The following is a 13,426-nucleotide window of genomic DNA, read 5'->3' on the forward strand; positions in this document are numbered from 1 at the left end:
AGTTCTGAATGCAGGAGGTGCTGCGGCTCTCTTACTGCTTGACCTGTTGGCAGCATTCAACATGGTCGACCACAATCGGCTACTCAATCTTCTGAATTCTATCGGCATTAAGGATAATGCTTAACACTGGTCTCTTCCTTTTTATCTGGGAGAACACAATGGGTTGCCTTGGGTAGCTATGTCTCCCCTTCCTTTATTCTTCCACATGGGGTTCCTCAGGGCTCCTCATTGAGCCTGATGGAAAATGATTTTTGTAAATAAAATCTGCTCGATGAAATCCTCCCAAATGCATGCTTTTTACTAAAATGTGCTGGATTATTAACAATAACAAGAGAGTGTACAACGTGAAATGTGCACAAGGCACGATAGTTTGATTTTATAATAAGAATAATGCTAACTGAATGCTATTTTGTCTTCCTAACTGCAGAAAAATAAACGACAAAAGAATCTGCTTCTATTCTTCGTGAAAGTAGTGTAGGCTTATAGAAAATAATTCTCTCTTTTGCTAAAATAAATGTAGGCCTTTAGAAATGTTATGGGATGTGCTTCCGTGCTCCTATGCTCCCGTTCCTCAAAATCTTTCAAGTATTTCCCGAGAGTTTCTGTTCTCCAAATTGTTTCAAATACTTCCTTAGAGTGCAGAGTTTAAGCCTATTTCTGAATAAAACTTTAGAATTATTTCCTGTCTAGGCGAGTGTTGTAGATGATAAATGTAACTATTGCTGGATTTAGTATACAAATGTATCTAGGTTCTTCCTTCTTCCTCTCCTGGAAGCTGTACAACTTTTAGACCAAGAGTGTTTTGAAAATAGTAGTAAAGTCACTGTCAGAAGATGGTAGGACCATCGTGAATAACCAATGGAGAGGCTTGCTGATGAGAGAGAAAGCAACATTTTAGCTGAAGTAAGGAAGTAGCGTACTATAATGATTTCAGTGGCAAAGCCCTTCCTCGTCTCGTTCACAAGATTCATGACCAGTCCTGTGTTCGTGGTATGCTGCATGCTGTGCTGATTCCTGATTCTCTGGCTGGTAGATCCTGCTGTGCCAAAGAGACTCTCCTAAAGAATTTGCACATCATCGGCTGGTGATGCTGCCTTTGCTACACTCTAACGGCTGTGGAGTTAGCTATTCAGACTAATTGCACGCTGTGCATTAGTATTTCATCTTGTAAGTGAATCTTTGTTTCACTGATGTTTTTTTCTCTCTCTCGCTCCTCTATACCTGAATTCTGATGTTTTTGTAAATCTTCTGTGGTGATTATTGTGAATCTATTCTGTATTTTGTGAGCTGAATTATTATGACATCCTATACTTATATTTGTGCTTGACCATTCATATTATGAAATAACAAGAACACTAATTGAAAAAGAATGGTGTTTGTCTTCACTACTGAGTGTTTAGCCTATTTCTTCATTATAGGTCCTTGTGGAGAAATAGCATTCGTCTTTCATTATTTGGCCCCTTTAAGCTCTACCAAAGATTCATCAGAGGACCTTTGATATTGCTAATTGTGTGACAATGACTTATGGGCTCGTCATTACAGTTACTCTTCTGTTAAGATATAGTGGTTGGTGTGGATAGGTAATCTGACAAAAATCCCCCAATGATTCCACTGCATCAAGCCTCACTCTCTTTAATATCTATGTGTCAGAGCTAGCAGCACTTATCAGCTCCTTTGACGTGGCACTAACAGCATATGCAGACGACACAGAAATCATCTTGTCTATTTTTAAAAACAGTGTACCGCCTGTCCAAAGATTTAGAGAGTGCATGCTGGCTGTCACCTCTTGGATTAGCTCACACTGCCTCAAGTTGAACTCAGGAAAAACTGCAATAGTCCTCTTTGGCAACTTTCCCCCAAGCTGGTCACAGATTTGGCGACCGGATGAATTGGGAACAGCACGTATCCCAAGGCTTAGAATTTGGATTTGGGTGTGATCATAGAAAAGAAACTTAACTTTGAGGCACAAGTCAATGCCGTCTCTTTATCAAGCTTTTTCTTTCTTAAGGTGATTAAGAAAATCTTACCTTTTATACCAGTAGACAGCAAAAAACCCTGGTCAAATTGTTAGTCCTTGACAAACTGGGCTAAAGCAATGGGCTCTACCTTGGCATGCCCGAGAAGCAGCTATGTAAGCTGCAAATGATTCAGAATGCTGCTGCCAGGCTTCTCCTAGGGATTCCCAAGTTTCAATCAGTTGGAAAGCATCTTCAGAAATTGCACTGGCTCCCTCTCAGGAACCACATAATTTTTAAGGCCCTCTGCATCACATACAGGTCACTTCATGGTACCGGTTCTCAGGTCTTGAGATGGTCCATACACTGGTATGTCCCAAACAGACATCTCCGCTCGGAAGGAGCAAAAATGATACCCACTCCCAGATTCCATAAAGCTAAATGGGGTGGTAGGAGTTTCATAGTAGGGGCTACGAAGCTTTGGAATAGCCTCCCTATCTCCATTAGAACTCTTCACTCTCTGACAGTCTTCAGAAATGCCCTTGAAGCCTGGCTGTTTAACAAATAGAGGTCCTCGCTCATTTTGGACTATTCGCACCAAGTCAACTTCTGGTATTCGCGCCTGATAAATTTAATTTAATAACATAACATGATTGGAAATATCCATGTTATGAATAATAGGGTCAGAAATTGATTGAATTAAATAACGGGATACTAAGAAACAATCTATTCGAGAATAGGAATTATGAGGGTGAAAAAAAAGCTTCCATTTTTTATCTGTTAGGTGGTGTAAGAACCAAATACCCACAAATATAGTTGGGTTTTTTTTGGTTAAAAAGCTTTTATTAATACAAATACAGACAAGGTACAATAATTCATCCATGGTCATTAAGAAAAGTGCAAAAGATATACTAAATATGTAATATAACAGTGTGGGTTCATCCCTGGTCGCAACACTGCCATGAACCTTCGGCGCCTAAACCATGTCCTTCATGAGGAGCGTGATAGGGAGGATCCCCAGGTCCTGGTGTCGATAGACCTGGCTAAAGCTTTCGACACTGTCAGCTGGGGGTACCTCTTGGAGGTGCTTCAGCTGGCTGGGGTGAGACCCCTCTTCTGCGCCTGGATCCGGATCCTCTACAGCGCACCTACGGCCAGGGTCAGACTCGGGGCGGCCCGCTTGGAGGAATGGCAATTGGGCAGGGGCACCCGTCAGGGGTGTCCCCTGTCGCCGCTCCTATTCGCCTTGGCGATTGAGCCCCTGGCGGTGTCAATCCGAATGGAGATGGTCCCCTGGGGGATACAGGTGGGGGATACTGTACACCTGATCTCCCTGTATGCCGAAGACGCGTTGTTCTACCTGTCGTCCCCTCAGAAATCGCTGCCGCTCTTGTTGCAGCACTTAGATTGTTTTGGTGCAGCTTCTGGCTGCGCCTCAATCCTGGGAAGTCCTTGATCTTTCCCCTGGTGGGCTGTGGCGAGCACCCCAGACTGGGTTTCCCACACCTGGGGCGGAGGTGGGAATTGGAGGCCTTCCGATACCTGGGAATCCAAGTGGCCGCGTCTGATGAGCAGTTGCTGGCCCGTAACGCCGAACGAGTGCTCAGTTCCCTGCAGCAGTCCGTGTCCTTTTGGAATACGCTCCCACTCTCCCTAATGGGGAGACTAGCCGTTTCCAAGATGGTGATGTTGCAGAGGTTGTTATACGTCCTACAGAATACCTTGTGTCCGCTCCCCCCTCGTATATTTAGTAAGCTTAATACGCTGCTCACTTCCTTGCTCTGGGCGGGCAGGCGCAGCAGGGTTGCGCTGCACACAGTGGTCCGACGCTGGGAGGAGGGGGGTCCGGAGGCCCCAAGGTTCGATTTATATTATTATGCGGCCCAACTTCTACCTGCCACACGGTGGTTCGTGGGTCCAGATAATTGGGAGTTGCAACTCCTAGCGGGCAGGGCGGATGAGAGGACGCTACAGGTGGCTCTGATGCGGGGCAGGGGAGCGGATGATTCCCTGCCGTATGTAGTTCGACACACTGCGGGAATCTGGCAGCGACTTGTGGAGAGGGTGTTGAGGCGGGCCCCCTTCCATAGGGAGCTACCGGTGTGGATATTGGCGCCGGTGACATTGATGGAGGAACACATGTCATTCCGGGAATGGCGTGAGGGCGGCTGCGAGACTCTGGCGGACCTATATCCAGACGATTCTTTCGTGACCCTAGAGAGGGCTACGGAGGCCTTTGGACTCACTGGGGGACAGTATCTCCATTATAGAGGCCTTCAGGACATGGCGAGGGTGACCTGGCCACAGTATCCAGAGGCGCCCCAGGTGTCCCACACTCTGAATATCCTTCTGTCCTGTGGCGGGGGCGACGGCTGATTTCGCTGTTATATACGGCTATGAGGTGTGACTCGGCCCCTCCGATCTCCCCGTCTTGGGCGGCATGGGAAGCGGATCTGGGGGTTGCCCTGGACCCGGGACAACGCAAACAAATAGGAACCCTTACCCGGAAGGTGTTGTGTAATGCACGATTCAAACTGATTCATTTTAATTTTGTGCACCGCACCTACATGACTCCAGTCGCTTTGCACCGCATCGTCGCAGATAAAACAGATGCCTGTCCTAGATGCGGTACGGTCAGAGCCGGATTTCTCCATCTGGCCTGGGAGTGCCCGCTGGTCGGGGACTTCTGGAAGGCGGTGGTGGACCACATCCGAATGGTCACGAGCCTTCATATTGCCCTGACCCCTCTTTATTGTTTACTGGCCCTGGTCCCCAAACCCAAAAAGAGGAACTTATCTTACAAAATGTTGCAGCTACTCCTGGTGTTGGCAAGGCGACGAGTGGCTATCACTTGGATGGGACAGAGGGCCCCTGTCATGTCACTATGGCTTCGGGATGTTGGGGAATGGACATTGGCTGAGGAGACACACATGCAGCGTACACGCAAGGATGAGAGGCTGCAGGAGGACTTGCTTGCCTGGCGCATGATGTGCGCTGTGGGGTCAGTCTGCAGCGATTCGGAGGCAACTAGTGCTGAATTGTTCTCCCCTAGGGAGTCGGAGTCTGAGGGAGAGGATGCTGGGGGCGGGAAGGGAGGGATGGTGTTGGGGTAAAAAAAAAAATATATGTAATATAAAGGAGAGGTGAAAACTTAATGTAGCGAACTGATAGAAAAGTATAGACCAAAGTTAAGAGCAATTAAAGAATTATGTACTATAACAAATAAGCCTTTTAGGGTTTATAAGAATAAAAAAAGAAAAGAGGAAAAACAAAAAGAAGACAGAAATAAAAAAACAAGAATAAACATCCTAACCAAGTATAGAACATAAAAAATATCCAGTATTGAATAATTATACAATATCAAATAACAAGGTAATTGCAATCAAATATAAACATTGTGGACAAATGTCTAACATTATACTCATTGGTACAAAAGGGGGTGGTGATGGACGGAGCATCTGAACCAATCAAACACTCACACCCAGTCAAAAGATCTGGGTTTAATCCATCACCGTTCTTTAGCCCACTCTGCCACCCCAGTTCAGGCATGGCCATATCCAAATCAGTCTTACCCTGTGCCTCATGGGAACAGTCCAGCCCGAACTACCAAGCCATGCTTTCCCTGTACCGGAAACAAGCTTCCTACGACCGGTTTCTGGCATTCCAGCCGTCTTCAGCCAGGCTTGCTTGAATCCAGTGGCAAAGTGAGCAAGGGACTCACGTCTGAGCATACCCTGCCAACTTATGGCGAACAAAGCGGTACAAAAGGGGGGGGGGTGATGGACGGAGTATCTGAACCAATCAAACACTCACACCCAGTCAAAAGATCTGGGATTAATCCATCACCGTTCTTTAGCCCACTCTGCCACCCCAGTTCAGACATGGCCATATGCAAATCAGTCTGACCCTGTGGCTCATGGGAACAGTCCAGCCCGAACTGCCAAGCCATGCCTTCCCTGGACCGGAAACAAGCTTCCTACGACCGGTTTGTGGCATTACAGCCGTCTTCAGCCAGGCTTGCTTGAATCCAGTGGCAAAGTGAGCAAGGGACTCACGTCTGAGCATACCCTGCCAACTTATGGCGAACAAAGCGGTACAAAAGGGGGTGGTGATGGACGGAGCATCTGAACCAATCAAACACTCACAACTAGTCAAAAGATCTTGGTTTAATCCATCACCGTTCTTTAGCCCACTCTGCCACCCCAGTTCAGACATGGCCATATGCAAATCAGTCTGACCCTGTGCCTCATGCGAACAGTCCAGCCCAAACTGCCAAGCCAAGCCTTCCCTGAACCGGAAACAAGCTTCCTAGGACCGGTTTCTGACATTCCAGCCGTCTTCAGCCAGGCTTGCTTGAATCCAGTGGCAAAGTGAGCAAGGGACTCATGTCTGAGCATACCCTCCCAACTTATGGCGAACAAAGCGGTACAAAAGGGGGTGGTGATGGATGGAGCATCTGAACCAATCAAACACTCACACCCAGTCAAAAGATCTGGGTTTAATCCATCACCGTTCTTTAGCCCACTCTGCCACCCTAGTTCAGACATGGCCATATGCAAATCAGTCTGACACTGTGCCTCATGGGAACAGTCCAGCCCGAAATGCCAAGCCATGCGTTCCCTGGACCAGAAACAAGCTTCCTAGGACCGTTTTCTGGCATTCCAGCCGTCTTCAGCCAGGCTTGCTTGAATCCAGTGGCAAAGTGAGCAAGGGACTCACGTCTGAGCATACCCTGCCAACTTATGGCGAACAAAGCGGTACAAAAGGAAGCTTGTTTCCGGTCCAGGGAAGGCATGGCTTGGCAGTTCGGGCTGGACTGTTCCCATGAGGCACAGGGTCAGACTGATTTGCATATGGCCATGTCTGAACTGGGGTGGCAGAGTGGGCTAAAGAACGGTGATGGATTAAACCCAGATCTGTTGACTGGGTGTAAGTGTTTGATTTGTTCAGATGCTCCGTCCATCACCACCCCCTTTTGTATCGCTTTGTTTGCCATAAGTTGGCAGGGTATGCTCAGACATGAGTCCCTTGCTCACTTTACCACTGGATTCAAGCAAGCCTGGCGGAAGACGGCTGGAATGCCAGAAACTGGTCCTAGGAAGCTTGTTTCCAGTCCAGGGAAGGCATGGCTTGGCAGTTCGGGCTGGACTGTTCCCATGAGGCACAGGGTCAGACTGATTTGCATATGGCCATGTCTGAACTGGGGTGGCAGAGTGGGCTAAAGAATGGTGATGGATTAAACCCAGATCTGTTGACTGGGTGTGAGTGTTTGATTTGTTCAGATGCTCCGTCCATCACCACCCCCTTTTGTACCGCTTTGTTCGCCATAAGTTGGCAGGGTATGCTCAGACTTGAGTCCCTAGCTCACTTTTCCACTGGATTCAAGCCAGCCTGGCAGAAGACAGCTGGAATGCCAGAAACCTGTCCTAGGAAGCTTGTTTCCGGTCCAAGGAAGGCATGGCTTGGCAGTTCGGGCTGGACTGTTCCCATGAGGCACAGGGTCAGACTGATTTGCATATGGCCATGTCTGAACTGGGGTGGCAGAGTGGGCTAAAGAACGGTGATGGATTAAACTCAGATCTGTTGACTGGGTGTAAGTGTTTGATTTGTTCAGATGCTCCGTCCATCACCACCCCCTTTTGTATCGCTTTGTTTGCCATAAGTTGGCAGGGTATGCTCAGACATGAGTCCCTTGCTCACTTTACCACTGGATTCAAGCAAGCCTGGTGGAAGACGGCTGGAATGCCAGAAACTGGTCCTAGGAAGCTTGTTTCCAGTCCAGGGAAGGCATGGCTTGGCAGTTCGGGCTGGACTGTTCCCATGAGGCACAGGGTCAGACTGATTTGCATATGGCCATGTCTGAACTGGGGTGGCAGAGTGGGCTAAAGAATGGTGATGGATTAAACCCAGATCTGTTGACTGGGTGTGAGTGTTTGATTTGTTCAGATGCTCCGTCCATCACCACCCCCTTTTGTAACATTATACTCATGGCGGTTGGAAAACAAAGGTACTGTCTTTATTGCGTAGATCAGAAGAAGATAAATAATTGGTAAGTGGGGACCAGAAGTTTTCTTTTCAGAGAAGGTGCTGAGAGGTGGTAGCAGAAGCTCTATCAAGCCTATGGTGTGACCAAAAAAGTTAGTATTTTTAAAAAAGGATTTGAGAGTAAAAAAAACTTTGGGAGGACGATATTTGGTTAATGATATTGACCAAAGGGTCATGAATTAGATTAAAATCACCTCCAATAATAAATGGAACATTAACCAATTTAAGCATTTCAAATGTAAAAAGAGACCAGAAATTAGGATCATCATTTGTTGGAGCATAAACATTAATTAAGTGTACAACAGTATTGTCAATTTTAACTTTAACTATAAGGAAACGATCATCAGCATCAGAAAATCTGTTGAATAATTGAAACTATAACTTTTTTGCAAAGAGAATAGCAACTCAATTTTTTTGTTGACTGCAAGAGAAAAGACAACATTACCAACCCATTTTTATTCAAGTGAGTTAAAATTGTATCATCTATATGAGCCTCCTGAAGTAAACAAGTAACAGCTTTCTGTCTCGCAAGTAATCTAAAACTTTAACACACGTAACAGGGTGTAGTAACTCTTTAACATTAAGAGGAAATTTTTTAATTCTAATAACATTATCCATTTTCATAACAGAGAAAGAACAGTAAGAAATTAGAAAAGAGGAAATTGTGAGAGTAAAAGGTAGCTCTTAGAATTGAATGAAGAAGGAAAAAGGAAAAACAAAGACGATCACAAAAAAGACGACATAGAAACATAAATAACATTTCTGAATTGCGCACATGCATGTGCAAGAAAGACTCGCAAAGCCAATGCCCTAGTGACAAAAATCGTAGAAAAAGGCTAGCAGAAAATAAATATTAGAACAAAAGATTTAGGTATCACTCTCATTCGTATCCATGGAGAGAGGAGAATGCTGGTCTAAAAAGGCATGAAGATCATCAGGGCAGTGAAAGGAACTATGTAAAATGTCTTTACATACTCTCATAATGGACGGGCCAAAACGACCATTTTTAAAACCAGAGCTTCAAAGTTAAGGTCGAAGATCTATGAACTCTTTATGGATTTTGACTGTTTCCTTGAAAAAGTCTTAATGGATAAAGATTTTGTTACCGCTGAGCATTATAGATGGGATCCCTCTTGCTAATTTCTGAATCATGACTAAATGATGGTGATGCAGTAATTTAAACTTGGGTTACGATTCAAAGGAATTCTGTGGGCCTTATCAATTGCATTTTTTTCCATGAACTTTAACTCCAATAATCAAGGTAATAAGTTCTCCAAATACCTTCTGGTCGGGGTTGGTTATCCTCAGTATAGGATCGATGCTCTGAATGGTCCACCTCTTGACAACTCCAAAGTCTGAATACTATGACAGCACAGACTGTCAAGGGATCAAGCGAGGGAGGGAAATTAAGGGAACATCTGGGGGGGGGGGGACCTGTAGGTTGCAAGGAACAGAATTACTATAAGAAGTATGGATACAGACTTTGGGTAATTGTATTTAGTCGCAATAAATACCTGTAAATAATAATAAGCAAGACTTTAACCAGGCACCTTCAGATTCTTTACAATAACTAAAACCATCTAGCCATGATTGTTCGGTGCTGTAAGGTGGCAGAAAACAGAACCAGCTAATATCAGGAACCAATATTTTCCATAGCATATATCAACCAATCAGGGGTAACGTCAAGTGTACGTTCTGCCTACCCTCTATGTTATGCTGCTGTGAATCACAGGGGAGAAGATAACATTGATGCAGGAACTACTGGCACCCCTGTTATGAAGGCAAAATACAACAGAGCAGCAAACAACATAATCAGATGACAATGCACATTGAGTAGCATAGCATAAAATAAACCCAAAGAATCTGTGTAATTCCGTAGTCACTCTCTGACCTTCTATTTACCAAATGTCCAGGGTTCTGTGTATAAGGTCAATGAATGGTGCCCGTATTCAATAGTGTTGCACAATTGCACTCCAAAGCGCAATAAATAGTCTGTTCCGGAATGCTTTCCAGAGCCTTTCAAAGTAAAACGAATAATTTTGTTTATCCCCCCCCGCATGAGACGCACGAGGGTACCCTGCAGAGGGGCTCACCAACGGTGGGGCTCTCTCGGTGGCAGCGCTAATGCGCACTCAAAAGTTTTCTCTGACACAGGCGGCGGATCACGCCGGCAGTGTCAAAGGGCTGTTGCTCAGACAGTCAATTACAAATACAAATGGTGTGCAAAGCACCCTTACCGGACCGGTGCGTCTGCCCTTAGCTCTGTGTTTCCAGGAAAATCTTCAATTATCGGCCGGGTCCGCATCTGCGGGCGAGCCTTTGAAGGCAGATTGACCTAACACTGGCGTGAGTGCATGCCGACTCCCCTTTGTTTGCCGTCAATTCATAGAATTTGTAGTGTTAATGGTCCCGGTTCACTAAGGGATTTTCCTTTTGTGATATTACGATGCTTACCCAATTGCTTAGCCTAGCAGTGTTCAAGATCCATCTGCAGCACTTTAGTGAGTCATGACACTTCTACAGTCATTGCCCTCAACATCCTCTGGCAAATTAAAGATGTGCAAGTTGTATTGTCGCTTGTGATTTCCAAAATCCATTAAAAGAGTATTCATTGGCTTAATTTTGGCTGCAATGGGTATTAGACTGTCAATTTTGGTTTTGTTATCCTGAATTTTAATTGAATTGTCAGAGACTTAAATAGAGAGTCATGTCATGTTCTTGCGGATAATTTTGATCTCTGATGCAATATTGTCTGAATTAGAATAAACTGCTTGTAAGTCTTCTAATTAAGTGGATAACGAAGGTTCATTAGAATCAACAATTTTTCACTTGCCTGAAGGAGGGGAAATTGCTTGTTTACATTTATTATTAATTACATGTATATTTTTCCCCACCATGGTAATAAAAAAAATACTATAATAAACAAGCAAACGAAAAATAATAAAAAACAATAAGGAAAAGGAAAATGAAAGTCACCACAAAAGCAGGCTGTGCAGCAGCTAAAACAAACTGAAGGAGTGATCTAGGTCTCAGCCGTGCCCTTTTCTTGAAGTAGCTCTGCCCTTCTAACAGGAACTTCAGCAGCAGAATGCAGGGGAGAACGGGAAGAGGATCCTGAGGCAGCCTTCAAGAAAATCCAAAGAAACGCTGCAAAGAAGCTAATTTTTTGGAGCGCTAGCAATATTGAGTTGCTTTATGGCCAAAATTAAAAGTAACACTAGCCTTAAAGTGTATTAGCTTCATCGATATTCAGGGCGAGAGATGGGGAGAGTTAACGGGAGGCTATCATCTTGCTTCATGTGCTCGGGCGAATCTCTGAAATAAAAGTCATTTTAAGAAACTGAAGCAAGATGCTCTGTTTAGGCCAAAGTATGAGCTCTATATACTGTCCTTTGAGCTCCATAAAAAGCTAATAAAATCCGGCTTTAGGTAAAATATAGACAATGTGCTGCTCTTGCATTACAGAGACAAGTCACAATAAAGGTTGTGCCCTTTTCAAATTCCTAGTATTGCAATAAAGGCACACATTTTCCTAAAGAATGTGTTCATGCTTAATGTTTTGAGAGGGCCACAATGTGGCATGGGATGTTCATTTGGCCAAGGGAAGGACTAAGCTCCTCGGTGCAGGTGCCCGGGAGAGCCTTTCTTCTTCTTCCTATGTAAAGGTCAGGGGAAGGATCAGTTTTTTTCCGTAAGTTGTGAGAAATTACTGCAGATGTATAGGTAATACAGACATTAAAGCGGTATAGGATAGAGTTCCATGGAACCCAGGGGCAACTGCTATGGCCAGGTCCCATTCTGTTTTCACAAGAGGAGCAGAGTATAGGGAATCCGGGAATGGCAATATTGGAGTCCAAGAAGACCATAGAAAGGTTGTTTTTTTAGCCACCTTGGTTTGTGAGCAGTAATTTCTCATTCAAGAAAAAGTTCCTCTTCCCCTTAGTAACTTGTGAGAATTCAAAATCTGTTTCATTTTCAACCCACACCAGAGATTCTTCTATTTCCTTACAAGGTGTCAGGAATGCAAGTTCAAAGTGCTTCTGCTCTATCTTTTGTCTTTCCTATGGTGTGTCAGGATGCTCCTGAAGCCAATGCGGTCCTTCTTATGGGTAGGAATGAGCATTCAGTTAACTGGCATGATTCTTTCAGATCAGAAACGTAACTCAGCGATTCAAAAGGTACACAGAGTAATGAAATTACAAAGGTGGATCTGCTACTCCGGATGAGATTGGTTTGAGGTGTACTCAGTTGAGGTAATGTTTCAGTTATCAGCAACCAAGATGGCAGTAATAAAGAAGGTGCTCTATCCAAGGTTGGCAATGAAGTGGGTCTTACTGAGGTTCAGGGCCAGCACAATGGGTCTCATCAATTCAGACAATTTTCCAAGACTGCCTCACTGTCAAACACTTCAACACATAAAGATCATGCAGCTCAGGAAGGGCCTCTCTCATTATAAACTGGTCAACCTGCTGGAGGAGGAGAGCATGGCGATCTAGTGATGGCTGAATTATGCGGATGCCTGAGAAGGCAAGGTTATTTATGGAGCAACACTTGATGTAGTGATTAAATCAGATGCCAGCAGGTTCTGACTGTGTTAGGACATTGTAGGGAGATCTACAATTGAGGAAAGTGGTTAGTGTGTACCTTCACATTTGGAGATTTGGTTATTTTTACCTATCCCTTTTCATCATGATCACAGGGCCACATCCCAGTTTAGGAGACACCATTATGTTGTTTCCTCTGTGGGGATCTCAAGCTTGGTTTGCAATTTCTTCTGGAACTTTATTTGGATTCACAATTCCTTCTTCCCCAGTTTACACCTTTTTTCCTGGAGGCATGAGAGGCGATTAATCATGTGATCTGTGATGGTCTGTTGCAACTGATAGCATGGCAAATCTCAGTGGATACTGGCAAGTCACTACACTTTTGGAGCATACTGCATTCTTTATGGAACATGTCTTGTCGACCAAAACTCACAGAGATATCAGTCTGACTGGGTTGAGTGGCAATGCTGTGTCTGGGAAATAGTTTTCTACATTTTGGGGCACTTAGGTTCCATGTCTCAGATTTTTTGTCTCAGCTGACCAATGAACAGAGAGCATATCAGACTGTTAATACATATGGAACCTCTATATTAGCAGGTCACTACTCAAGGAACAGCGTTCCAGCTAGAAGAGCAACCGTTGGTTTGTTAATTGCTTAGAGGCATAAGGTTAATCAGACCACTAGGATATAACTATTCCCAATTATGGGCTTTTAATAGGGTTGTGTGCATGCTTTGCAGTTGGCTGTGGAGCTATAGTTTGCCCGAAAGAAGTTGTCGGCCAAGGTGGCAATGCCATTGTACCTTCTCTCTTGTAGAATTATGTTAGATATGAGACCACTGGACATGATAGGAAGAATAGTTATCGAGAATTAAGTCCAAA

This window comes from Lissotriton helveticus, chromosome 5_1 (assembly GCF_964261635.1).
Source record: "Lissotriton helveticus chromosome 5_1, aLisHel1.1, whole genome shotgun sequence".
Taxonomy (NCBI): domain Eukaryota; kingdom Metazoa; phylum Chordata; class Amphibia; order Caudata; family Salamandridae; genus Lissotriton; species Lissotriton helveticus.